The sequence below is a fragment of the Cydia pomonella genome, unplaced genomic scaffold (assembly GCF_033807575.1).
Source record: "Cydia pomonella isolate Wapato2018A unplaced genomic scaffold, ilCydPomo1 PGA_scaffold_186, whole genome shotgun sequence".
In the NCBI taxonomy this organism is placed as follows: Eukaryota; Metazoa; Arthropoda; class Insecta; order Lepidoptera; family Tortricidae; genus Cydia; species Cydia pomonella.
In genome coordinates this window covers 440,413-455,006 of record NW_026907827.1, presented here as the reverse complement: position 1 = coordinate 455,006, position 14,594 = coordinate 440,413, and positions in this window count along the sequence as shown.

Below are 14,594 nucleotides of genomic sequence, written 5' to 3'. Positions count from 1 at the left end.
ACTTAGTTTTTTTTATAAATACTTAGTTTTTATTTACTAAACTGCATGGATATGCTTGACTGCAATCCCACAATTAGTAGAAGTAACGTGCTTTTGGATGGAGTTAGTTAAGTGAAAACAATAACACCATTATTAAATTATAGAAACGGGACTTAATCGCGTATTGTATTTTAAAATCTCCGACATTTCGAGGACTGACAATTACACCAATTTGAAAACAGAATGTCGTGTGTGTTTGAAGTTCTATGTAATATGTTAGTAACAGGCAAAAAAATAAATATTTTATAAAAAAATTAGTTTAAATTTTGACTTTATGTTTATGTAGCTGTAGTTTTCCCGCTCCGCCTCTAGTCACTTGTTCCCAACCCCGCCATTACCAACGTATCTCTTGAATATTACAAAAGTGCAATTACGGTATCAACGGGTTGTAAATGCATAATGCTTCAGTATTCGCCGTGTGTTCCATTATGCGTGTATGCATAAATTATACTTGGTAAATACTAGACGCGTTTTAATTACGAATGGTGCATTTGGTTGTAGTTAATTAATAATTACTCCTTTTGGCAGACGTTGCCATGTTATTGAATAGCGGCAACAGAAATACATCATCTGTGAAAATTTCAACTGTCTGACATAGTTCATGAGATACAGCTTGGTGACAGACGGATAGATAGACAGACAGAGGGACGGACAGCGGAGTCTTAGCAATAGGGTCCCGTTTGTATTTTTTTTTTTTATAAATATTATAGGACATTATTACACAAATTGACTAAGTCCCACAGTAAGCTCAATAAGGCTTGTGTTGAGGGTACTTAGACAACGATATATATTTATAATATGTAAATATTTATAAATACTTAAATACATAGAAAACACCCATGACTCAGGAACAAATATCCATGCTCATCACGCGAATAAATGCCCTTACCAGGATTTGAGCCCGGGACCATCAGCTTCGTAGGCAGGGTCACTACCCACTAGGCCAAACCGGTCGTCGTTTTACCCTTTGGGTACGGAACCCTAAAAATAGTAAGTGATATTCGTTCTGATAAAAATGATATTCATTTATATAATTTGTTTAGAAATGCACTCCTCACTAAAAAGAGCAATATTTTCGTTATAAAAATGTTGTTACTTTCGCAAGATAATTATTGATTACATTACTTGTTCATTCGTTTTTTGTTAACACTTTTTAAGGTGCGATTTATCTTGCCTTTTGTGTTTAACAAATTCAATTTTGTAAAAAGCATCAAATTCGATAGCTATTAAGAATTTCATTAATATACTCTCAAGCTTCCCCCTTTAGAGATTATTCGCTCGAGCTTACACAGCGAAGATGAGATTTGTCAAAATACCACATGAAATCTTATAATTTCCGCACAAACATATTAAAACTCCGATAATCTCAGATTAGGAATTAAAATACACACTCCTAAAAGTCGTATTCAGTATTTTAAAATTAGATAGGAACTTGATTTGAATCTTCGCAACTCGCTTCCGCAAATATATTTGCGTGAATGGGTCAACCTGAGATTTACGTCATTGTAATCATTTTTTTAAATCTGAATGCACCTCTAAGAGATACCTACTTCCGAGATATTCCGAGATCGGTTTCCATTCTCGTAGTACAGTATCGGCAGAAGCATAATTTCCTGTGCTGAAATATTTATACTTCGGTCCGAGGTACGCTACGGCGTAGCAAGATCTACAGCGGTAGTGCTGAGGCGGCGGGCAGGGTGTGGCTATGAGCGATTTATATTGCATATTTATGTATAATTATTCTAACACCTGACAACATGTCGTGGCTCGAGACTGAATGTAGATTTATGACCATTTCATTTAGCAATTTATTGTTTGAAATGATTATTAAACCACACGATTAAAAAAAGGTCAATGAAAACGGGACATTTTACGTGAACATTTTAGGCAAAGTGACATTTTCATATATTGTCAATGTACGTACGTACGTAAGGGCACTATTACGTTTCGGCGTTGAGCGAGTTTAGGTATTTTACGCGCTGCGGCAGGCTGTGCCAGCTCAGTATGCCGATCCCTTCTGCCACATTTTCCCTCTCGCTCGCACTACAATGACGGATAAAACAATCTTGATCCTTTGTGACGCACATTGAAAACAACCATAACAAAAGTATTTGCAATAAAATTTTAAAGTCCTAATAAATTTGATTTTGTACAAAAATACTAAAACCAGTGCAAATATACTATTATAATTTAATATTATTCATATTCATTTACTCGTACAATTTTAATTTACTACCTATAGAATGTTAGGTCATTTCAATAGTACATTACAAGTACATACATTCGTACTTGTATACCAAAAGTAGGAAGTTGTCAAGTTGCGAATGACTTTTTCGCACATGTATTGGACAACGTTTTATAGTATATATGGCCCTATATATTTTTTCGATAAATGCACGTATAGTGCTAGTTATCGCACTAGGGCGGTAAAGTAGCAAATTACGTAACTATGTCGATGTGCAATAAATAACTATGTCAAAAATGTCAAGGGCCATATGTACTGTAAAACGTTGTACAATACACGTGCGAAAAGGTCACTCGTAACTCGTGTCGATTTAATTTATCACCACTCGTTGCGAATTAACTACTTTTCGCACTTGTATCGTAATGTACTATTACAGTACATATGGTGCTACTTTACCGCCCTGGTGCGATAACTATCACATTGCATAACTGTTATGGTTGTCGATTAGAAAAGAAAGAAGGAAAATGTTTAGATTTTTCAACTGAAGAGCCGTTACAGCCGCTTATATACATGTGTAATGGCAGGAGCCTAGCTTAGCATTATTTCTATTAGCGCCGCAGTCGGAGTATTTCTTATACAGCCCGTCGCAGCCACACATGCTAATTTTTGTGTTTTGTTTCGTTTGTCTATTACCGAGGTTAGTTGGGTACTCGCATAACTAATAGTTAAACATATTTGTATTATGTATTTTTATACCTACCTGAAAATTAGCCTGTTTTCCAAGGCAAATCACACAAGGTCGCAGCGACCTACTGCGGTGATTCGTCGCGTGCGCCGACGTGTCCTTACTCTTGGTCCGTATACGTGTTGTTGTACCAACTACATAGATGCGTTTACTATTATGTTGGGACCACACTCACGGGAAACGCCACTTTATACGGCCACACTGGAATTATCGCGATAATCGACGGCGTTTTCCGTTAGTGTGGCCCAGGCATTAGAAAACGGTATAGTACGGTACCATAAAATACACTTTTAAATCCGTCGCTTGCTGTCAATGTGTGAAGCATACCGTTTCACGGTTAGACTAAATACTGATTTACTGAATAGATTTAGACGAACTTTGGCCCGGGAAAAAATAGGGAAACTTCATACGAAAATCGCTTTTTTATAGCACTGTGTTCACAGCTTTAACATAAGACTACCACCGTTCGGGCTATGGTAATAACTTTGCCGGTTTACCACCTTTTGTTGCCATTTTAGGTAAATAGTGCGAACAAAATTATGGCCTGTTTTACAAAACCAGGTATCGTAGCGCTTTTATTGGATTTATGCATAAATTTTAGCGTTTTCACGGAGAGCTTTTAATATATTTGCATTTTATTAAATTATGAGATGGGATCAATTCGTGTCTGTATTGGTTTACTCGGTTATATAAATGGGATTTACATAGATATATTGTTCATAATTGTTATTTTGACTTTTGTACCCGAAAGTCAAAAGAGTTGGTGATACTAAAATACAAATGCCCACAACGAGACCTGATCATGCGACGTGAAGTATTAAACAATAATATAATAAAGAATGTAAAATCTTAAATCAGTATCAGCTCCCACAATTTTGACACTTCCTAAATCTCTTGGCCAGAGATTAGGCTCCAGTATCCTTAATTCGGTTACAGGCGCTTTTACGTTTAATGGCGTATTCTGTCCTTCATATTGTCTCATAAAAATGGCACTTTTGCGGCACTATCCTGCCTTTTACGGGTAAAAAGAGTAAAACCATTTACCTACGCATTACCCTTCGCATTAACCTACGCTTTAGTTTTATTACATACGTCGGGTATCAAATTACCAATTATGTAAGAGACAAAAAGTGTAATAGCTTTTCCATTTGTAAAGTAGGTATTCCACCAAAACAATTTCATGCCAAAAATAAGGCATTTTGGAAAAGAGTCGATATTCTTAAAACTGCTGAATTGATTTCGAACATAGCTAAGAACTACCACAAGGAAACTCGCTTTCACGTAAAAATATATCCTAAATCACAGAGGAGCTGAGATGATATTTTGTTTAAAATAACATATACCATGCACCTGTTTAGAATACAGCGAAGGAGCTGAACACGCACGGCTGATCGCAGTCGGTTGAAGGGAGGCTGGCCACTGGCTAAACGCATATCCTTTGCCTAATTCTCTGGCGCCTGGCATTTGTCGCGTCAAGCTGCGCTCACCCACATGTGGACATTATCCACTGGTCTCTTACCATTGTCACGGGCCTGCAATTCTTTAGCCAGCCTTTATGGCCCGGGATGATGGTAAGAGACCCGACGGAATGTCACTGATACACGATAGGCCATCATACTAGCCAATTAAGATGGGCCAGCGTGTAGAGAGGGTAGTGGTGTCGGATGGCTTATGGCGCGGCGGGATGGCGATGGGATGGCCACGGTGTCGGCTTTTTGTCCCCACATCAACGGAAGTTGCGCTGAGCCAGCGCTGGTGCGTACGCATCTACACGCGGCCCATTCCATAGTGCGTGCTCTCAATATCTCGCCATCTCGCTGGTACAGCACTGGGCCATCATGTAGAGAAGGCAAAAGAAAGTGGGCGCGACTGCAGAGGCTCTCGGCGCTAATTACAACTTTGTTGCCTTTATGTCCAGATCCTCGGTCCGTTGCTCAGAGTTTGTTAGCAGATTTTGCCAAGCGGCTGGGTGATGTCACTGGGGACAAAAGAGCTGGCAGCTTCAGCGAGGAAATTCTTACAGGATCTTTGGCACTATGCCTCAGCAGCCATGTTTAGATTTAGATTTTTAGTTTTTAAATAGGTAAGTTTCGTTTATAACAAAATATAACTACTGCTCGTTAGTATATTTTAAGAAGTAAATTACTAAGTTGATATTTTTCAAAATATCCAAAAATAAACAGGTTTTTGGTCAATGATAGGGTTATAAAAATAAATAATGATAAGGGTTAGGGTTGAATCTAAATCTAAATATATAAAGTATGTTATAAGTAATGGTTAACTCTCATATAGTCCACTCCACGCAATTTTGCAGCTAGCGCCCGTAGCTATAACTGACATAAGATAATATTAAATCGTAATACAATAAGGGTTCCGTTTTTTGCCATTTGGCTACGGAACCCTAAAAACCGAATCCCGCACCTCGCTCCTCAAAACCGGTTTACATCGCTTTTACGGTTCTTTCAGACCATAAAAAAGTTATGACATGTTTTACAGTATAAAAACAAGGTAAAAGCCAGTAAAGTTGACAAGCTGTGTTTTACTACGAATACCGGCGCAAGAACCCATTAGGTATTTATGCAAATACAGTGTTTTAGTATCGCTGCATCGATTTATTCGTTTCCTACATGGAAGAATAAAACAAGATAACCAACAAAGTGACAAAGTAACAAAAAATTAAATCGCGTTCCATAAAATTAAATACGCCAGTAATAGATTTACATGCGAATACCAGCAGATAACCCGTAAATCGTCACTATGTACTTAGAATAAAATATATAGTATTTCACTCTGCTACTCAAAGTTTAAACGCATTAACTATGTATGCATCCTGAAAAAAAGAAACTCACAAAAATACACGACCGAGAAATTTCATACGTAAAAGAATATATATATCCAGGCCGCTTAATTACATTTCAAGACTCTACAGAAAAAGAAATCGAAAGGAGAATTTCTATGGGATGGAAACGATATTGGTCAAAAAAAGATGTATTTTAAAGTAAAATACCAATACATCTAAACAAGAAAATTATGGACAACACGATCTTGCCTACAGTAACGTATGGATGTCAATGTTGGCCTCTCACAAAAAAGATTATACACAAACTGCGATCGTTCCAGAGAGCAGCTGAAAGATCGATTATGGGTATAAAACTAATAGATAATAAGAAGAATTACGAAAATAACGGATATAGTCCATACAGTATGTCAACTCAAATGGAAATGGGCAGGACACATTGCTAGAGCAAACGATGAACATCGGAGGGAACGCGTCATACAATGGTATCCAAGAGACGCTAGAAAGAAAAGCACAAGAAACAGTGGCCAACAGAAGACGCACTGGAAAGACGACATAATAAAACTGTCAGGCAAAACATGGCAAAGAACAGCTAGAAACCGATACAAATGGCGTAATATGGAGGAGGCCTTTGCCTAAAACTGGGCGTCCAAACGAATAGCATAGATTAACAAACCAAATACCTATTAAAAATAAAATATGTATATAGATAGTATAAATTAACGAAGATAGAAACTGTAAAACGTTTGGAATAAAGAGCTTTATTATTATGTATGCATCCTATACATAGTTACCACATTTTTCTTTTGACTGATAGAAGAAGATACGAGTTTAATAATTCTAAGTAGTGAGGAAATACAGTTTTGCAGGGATTCGTTTAAGATTTAAGGTTTGTACTATGTGGTAATGAATAAATAAATAAATAAAACAGTCAGTCTTCTTGTTTTATTCATTCATGATGCAAATACAGTGTTGGATATGGCTACATCGATTTATTCCTTTCCTAGAAGCTCGGAATGAAACAGGCCATAAATTATTGACATAACAGGCCAATTCGAACATACACAGAATGATATTTAAACCATATTATGTAGTTATCGAGCGTCTCACTCGCGCCAATACATGTACGGACAAGTACGAGCGAAATGCACGATAACTAAATAACACGATTCATACATTATTCTGATGTCAGTGTACGTTCGACTTCGTCTGAAGGAAGGTAGGAACTGGGCGAGTTCACTGCGGTTTTTGTAGATGCAAGAAAAATACGTTTTAAAAGTTTCATTTCAAATTGAGTTTGTGCCAAACTAGACAACAATAAAGAGGTGTTAAGTTTATCGTGTTTGTTTGTGCATTCCTACTAGATTCCAGGCGGATGAAACGATTTTACATTTAGTAGAAAATAAAATGATAGATCGACAATATGTACTGTGAGTCAAATTTAAATAGAAAATCCAGTGAGGAGGTAATGAATAGAATCAGGCGTTACATTGCTGAAATACATACTAATTGCTGAATAATATAATAATAACTAATACATACTAATTTACGGGTGTTGGTGTGGGACGCTACATGCGTGGACACACTAGCCCCATCCCATCTTCATGGCACTTCCGTCTCACGGGTGCAGCGGCGGATGCGGCTGAGCGAAAAAAAAGAGCTAAGTACAGCCGCATCGGCCAAGAATATAGTTTTACCCCTTTTGGTGTGGAAACACTTGGCCCGTGGGGTCCCGGTGCCCTGAAATTTTTTGGGGCTTTGACAAAGAGGTTTGTGGATGCGACTGGAGACCGTAGGGCTGGCAGCTTCCTCGCACAGCGCATTAGTATTGCAATCCAGCGGGGTAATGCTGCCAGCATCTACGGCACCTTGCCGAGGGGTGAATTTTTATTTTAGTTTAGGTTTTACTAAAAAAATGTATTATGTTATATTGTATATTGTAATTATATAAATAAATATATTATATTGGAAATTAAAAAAAAAAAAAAAAAAAGAATTGCTGAAATACATAATAAGACGTCGGACCGTCAACATCTCCAGTATCTCCTGATACCTCGTAGAGAGGCGAAACACGTGGCGAGTTTTGTACTTTTGGTGGTGCGTTGTTATATTTATTTGCGAATTCATTGAGAAGGGTGGGAACATTAATTGCATGTACAAATTCGCAAGTAAGTAGTGCAGGATAGCCCTGATTGACTAGCATATATGTTATCATTTTGCGGATTAGTAAAATATTTTTTTTGTTTTAATCAGTGAGTAGGAATTACTGATATTCAGAATTGGGAAAAGTAAAGTAACTTCCTCGTCCTCGCCTTGTCCCGGTTATTTGCTCATGGGAGCCTGGGGTCCACTTGGCAACTAATTCCATGAATTGGCGTAAGCACTAGTTTTTACTACTACTAGATTTTAAAGGGTAAAGTAAACTAAGCCTTATTGGGACTAGCCCGGTTTCCTCACGATGTTTTTATTGTTTACCTTCACCGAAAAGCAACTGGAAAATACCAAATGATATTTCGCACATACTTAAGTTCCGAAAAACTCATTTGTGCAAGCCGGGGTGTGAATTCGCGACCTCCAGATTGAAAGTCGTATTCCATTACCGCTTTTCCACCAGCGCTTATTAGATATATAAGCTACGTAAATAAAAGTACCTACATGAAATAGACAAGATTTATACGATAACTCGGTAATCTCATGAAATACCTTCGTCTATTTTCAGTTTACACTTTCTGATTTTGCTTTGACATATCAGAAGTAAAGCCCTAATCAAATGATCTTCGTATGCATAATGAACAGCAACGTGATTTATTTTTATGCTCATAAAAAGCCAAACTCCTTTTTACACTATAAAATCAAACTGCAAGTAAAATCCAACATTAAACCCATTTTAGGCGGCTGTGTCACAGGAAAGCATACATCACTTTTGGAATACGCAATATTTGCACGCCGGTGTGGGCGCTACATTACATATACTGCTTTTATAGTTAAAAGGATGTAACTGCTATGGCTTGTAGACTTAACTCTTTATTATTAAGTCTGTTAGTTTTGGTGCTGTGGGAATAGGTATTTACTTAGTTCATATGCGCGAAATAGACTTATTGTATCACGAGGTAAAGCAGTTGTTTTAACTTTAGAATAAATTGTAGTCTATTGTAAATGTCTAAAACAGATACTTGTTACCTACCTGTATAAATCATAAGTTGTACCCTATTAGATACCGGCTATGGCCCATTAAGTCATTTTAGACTCACAAGCGATACCTATTGAATCTTTAAGTCTAAGGAGAGTCCTTGCCTCCTTTGAAATGGCTTGTACCATTGTATTCAATTAAATATGATATGATGCCAACGGCCGCTTACCACAACTACAACTTACCATTTTTTATATACAACGTCGGTGATAAACAAGCATACGGCCCGCAATGGCCCGTGGTAAGCAGTCTCCGTAGCCTATGGACTCCTGCAACTCCAGAGGAATTACATGCGCGTTGCCGACCTTAACACTCCATACCCTAGAACTTAAATAGTCGCGCACTGTGCGGCTTAAGAAGAATTCCCTCCGGCATGCGCTCTGGCAGTGGAATAAGCTCCCTGCCTAGGTTTTCATTGACCAACTACTGTATGGAGTTCTTTAAAAAAGAAGTGTATATAGGTACCTATAGGGTCGGCAAGGCCCGTGTAATAAACCCAGAGTTGCAGGCGTCCACAGGCTCCGGTGATCGCGTATCATCAGGTGGGCTGTATAGTAGTTCGTCGTCACCGACGTGGTATAAAAAAATTACCCCCGCAGTGCAGGCGCGGATACAAGATTTGGCTTAGGGGGGGGCCATTTTGAGAAAATCATATATTTTTGCACAGAAAATAAGGTAAAAAAAAATGTTACTCAATTTAGTAATGTGAGAGCCAGGGTTTTAGGGGGGGGCCATTGCCCCTATGGCCCCCCCCTTGTATCCGCGCCTGCCGCAGTGTCACACATATCTACGCGCAATGGATCTTCGCGCATTACGTTACAGAATTGGCGCATTATTAAAAGATGACGCATTATGAAAAAGATTATAACAGTTTTTGCAAAAAACTCAGTTTATGGTTGAAAGAGCAGTGCTTTTACTCAGTTAAGGATTTCTTAAAAGAAACCAACTGTAGATTTAATAATTATGCGCAATAAGGGGCTGTAAATTTAATTGTATTTAAAATGGTTGTACCTAATTATAATTTAATTAGTGCAATGTAATGTATTCTGTAGGACATTTGTTAATATGTATTATCATACTCATTTTGGTTTTAATTTTTTTAGTAACTAACAAATTATAAATATTGACATTATTAAGTAATAATTAATCCATGAAATGTAAGTATAGAGCAAAAATGCATGTTAGTCATTAAGTATTTGTAGTAAAATTTGCACGCCGTAAGTCGGCAGAATTGTGCTGGACTAATATTTCGATGTAAAACCATGATTCTAGCAAATAAGGAAATACAATACAATACAATATATTGTATATAATAAAATTACAATTCAAAGAAATCCTTCAATAAACTAAATAAGCTCAAACTTCCTAGATGTCTAAATGGTTGTTTTGGCATGGAAATAACGAGTAAACCTCCCGTCACTTGCTATTTTCTACTATAAACCGTATTGCAATAAACACTCAGTTTAATTTCGTCCATTTCACCGCCTTTTTACGATCAAATAGTTTTTGCCTGTAGCTTCGCACGAATGCTCATTATTTATGGGAAAAGTCCTCGACTTTATAGTTGTAGCATCCGAGTAGAAAACGAAGTAATACTAATAAAAATGTTACGTTTACATTTACAGCGTAAATCATAAAACTTTGTACGCGGAGACAATGAAACGACAGTTTTTCATTTAAAAAGTTAAGTTGCTACTTTTATGTTGGTAATGATTGTTTACCACCTGCACCTAGAACCCTTTACGGATTGCTTAAAAAAAACTTAGAATTTAAGGTAGGGTGGTCTTTTGCCTATTTGATATATTTTATTATTAATATCCTCCTATGGCCCAGCCATACAAATGAATAATCCAAAATCTGCTAATGAAATTTGCACCTATTGTGTAGGGAATAAAGTTTATTTTGATATAAGTACTATAGCTACTTAGGTAGGACCTTAAGCCTTAGCTCTTGCTGTAATGTTGGATAAACATAATAAAACTTTTCCGTATTGTAGTATATAAATGAATATCAAAATCCTGAACGACACATTCACACTAGTACAGTCAGCATCAATACCTAGCGGATGTAACAATCCGCCAAATGTATCTGCCAACCTGGAATACTTTTTTTTATACTTCTCTAAATAAAGATCCTCAGTTCGCGTTCAAAAGTATCTGTCACAGTCTAATTGTTCCTACATATACAGTGTGTACTTTTAACCCATAAGTTTGCCCAGTTTTAATTTTTGGTCTTAACTCCTTGAAGTTACTAAGAATCGGCATGCAAATTTAAAGTAGACGTAGGCTTGAGTGCTATAAAATGATTCTGAATAATTTTATTTAATTGAGGCTTAACTACCAGAGCATAACTATTATTTGTAACTTTTCGAGCGGCAATGTATGTTTTTCGTACATCATGTGTCACTTGTGACAGTTATGACGTCGCGTAGTTATATGCGACGTTTTGAGTTGAAACAAAATACATAGCAATGTATTGTATATGCTGAATTATTTTATTTGAGAAAATAAAAGTCGTAATTAGTGTTCCGTATAAAACTTTGTTCACGGAACACTTATTGAAATCACTTTGGTTTTGCAAATCGGTTAAATGCGATTTTCTCAGAGACCGTTTGACGGAGACAGCAAAAATTTGGAACAGTTATATATTAATTACCGCCACTAATATTGTAAATAAGTCAAAAATGCTTATTTTTGTTATAAAACCTATGACAATGTGTTAATTAATGCCAAAACGAACTGCCCTTTGATTATGCGGTGGTATCAAAAATACACGCTATGGAGATTTTAACTCTTTTTCGACGCGTAGTCAGATCTGGTACTTTTATTTACTGTACTGTATTTCCCACGAAAGCAGCCCCCAAGTGACTTTCCTACGCAGAGTGAGGTCTAGTGGCTTTGGCTAATATTAAATGAGATTCCGGGTTAGGGACTGCACATTCATCCTTACAGTTCTTCGCAGATGAATGCAGGTTTCTTCAATATATTTTCCTTCACCAACAGGTAGTTGATACATTTTTATCTATTATGTTTATCTCTACTCACTAATCGAAGATTTTTTTCTCGTCGCAAACTCAGTTACGTCATTAAAGAAATTGCTACAGTATTCGCGTGAACACTTCGACTGGTTCAGCCCATTGAAAGCTATTTATTTATTCATTGGAGCGTGAACTGAAAGCTTTCTTCCACTTACAACCTTAATCAAGGGCTTTCTTCTACCCCTATTTTTCCTTAATTTTACTGTTCTAAGTCTTTTTACTCTATTTAAGGCTTTTTATGGAGTTTCACTGGCATATCAACAGGCATATCCTACATACATGAAATAACATTACTCCAGCTCGCACCTTAAGTCTGACAATCGTACATCGATCTGACAAACGCTAAATGAAAAGAAAAAAATGTATCAGGATAACGGACGCTACTAAAAGTCACGTGTTAGATGTTAAGGATACCCATCAAAAACAATACTTGTCAAAAAAACCAAGTCTCGCAACTCAGTTGTTCTGCGGTAAAAAGTTGTGAGATCCATGTAATACCAAGTCGGTTATTAATTTATTCAGTCTCTACTTAAGCGACTTTCTGTCTTAATACGTCCAGTCTCTAAGACCACGATCGTGGTCCATAACAATTGAAAATCAATTGTGTCTGGAATCTCCGTACTCGAAGCATTAAGTTGTTACGTAATAATTAACAGCATCTTATAGTGACGCATATCAATATTAAAATTCTTTAATGTTTTATATAAATATATTGAGACTTGGCCATCGCCTGAAAACACGTGTAAATTCAATCGCCTGAAAACACATGTAAATTCAATTATTTAGTGCGGTGCCTGTTCCATTATAGGGTTGTTTACTATAGTTTTGTCGCGGTTTTGGAAAAATGTGACATTGACTTGAGACTACGACTTAGAGGAGAAACTCAAGCGATTGAATGAAGGATTTGTTTTGTTTTAATAGTAGAAAACTCAAAAATAAATAAAATATTGTCAACTAATTCAGTATTTTAGTGAGTCTTCTTATACACGTGACAATTTCCATACATTATGTAAGGTTGGATTGGCGTTTTCTATCAACGATTATCATATTGGTTAGCACTCTCGGTTTGGGTACCTAAAAATCATGATAGTCAAAATCTTAACCTATGTAGATACAACCTTTGTACCTTAGCGCTTTGTAAGTGGCGCAGCCAGTAGGATAACAAACACTTGTTTTATTTACCATCATCCAAAGTATGAAATACTTCGCTGCGTCTGGCTGGTGAAAACGTAAAGTGCCATAGGTACTAAGTTCTAGGGCTAAGAGGAACCCGCAAAAACCGATTCATCCAGATGGAAATGCTACGAAGTCTCGGCTCTGCATTGTGATGCGCTCAATTAGCAACGGTTAAATGTCGAGTGCTGCGTAATTGGTCAAGTCGAAAGTGCTTCGGCGTAAGTTACCTGGGTTTGAATTTTGAATTCTGTTTATATCAAAGTAATCTTAAACCAATTCCAATTCAATCTTCCCGAAATTTTTGAATTTGTTGAGTACCTCATGTGTGCAAAATATCTTATAACCAATCCTGGCAAGATATATTATTTTTAAAAGAAAATAGGGAAATCATTCGCCCTTTGAAGCCATTGCTCCTCCATTGCACACCCTACATTGCGTTAATTTCCCCATCCCTCCGCCCTTTGAACTGCTCAAGTCAATCGTGAACAGATCCCTTTGTTAAACATCACAAATGAAAGTCTCCGGTAAAATGTTTTAAGTAATCGGAACCGAGAAGTATTTTTAAGATTTGCAAAAATTCCAAAAGGCTAAATTGGAATTTTATCCGAGGAAATTAGATCCATTTGAGATGTTTAAATGAACGCTGACTGATTGATTGGCCACTGGACGTTTTGATTAAAGTGATTGAAAGTGTATGATTTGTGACTTCGCTTTGAATTCGGGATTCCACTAGCGTAATTCGTTTTATCCATCAAAAGAGAAATTATTTTCAGCTGGTGTGCTTGTTTCAGAATTAGATTTTTAAATATTGTTTATTTTAAAAATATTATATTCTTTTGGATTCGTGGAAGAAAAAAATTTTAACTGACTTAATTGCCTATTGATAGAACACTGAACGTGGAACAAGCGTTTTCAGACCTAAATCGACGTAAAATACACATTATAGGTAGGTTTTACATTAGAACTTTTTTTTACTTGTATGTGTGACTTTTTATGGTAAGACAGACAGTCATTATCAGGTATCACTTGCTATGATGTAGCTTTTGGCTAACAATTAAGCAACCCTAAATATAAAAGTTTTTTTTACGTTCTTTTGTTTGATATTTACGGTAATATCAGCAATAAGACTTCCGCAGGACACCCCTCCCTAAATAGAGATTGTAGAACTCTAGAACAACCTGTTCTGTTAGCACACACAGTAAATCGTAAGAATAGCTCTTTAACTTTCAGTTATAATTCCATTTTCATAACTAGATTGCCATCGTTTAAAACAGTCATTCTCCAGATATGTGCCTATGTGGAAAATCCGTCAAACCATACAAAGTAATTTAAATTTGAAAGTTAAGGCTGACCGCAGACATTCAATCCGGGACTGACACTGAACACCTTAGAAGAGACCTACACCTAAGAAACAATGTTTGAATG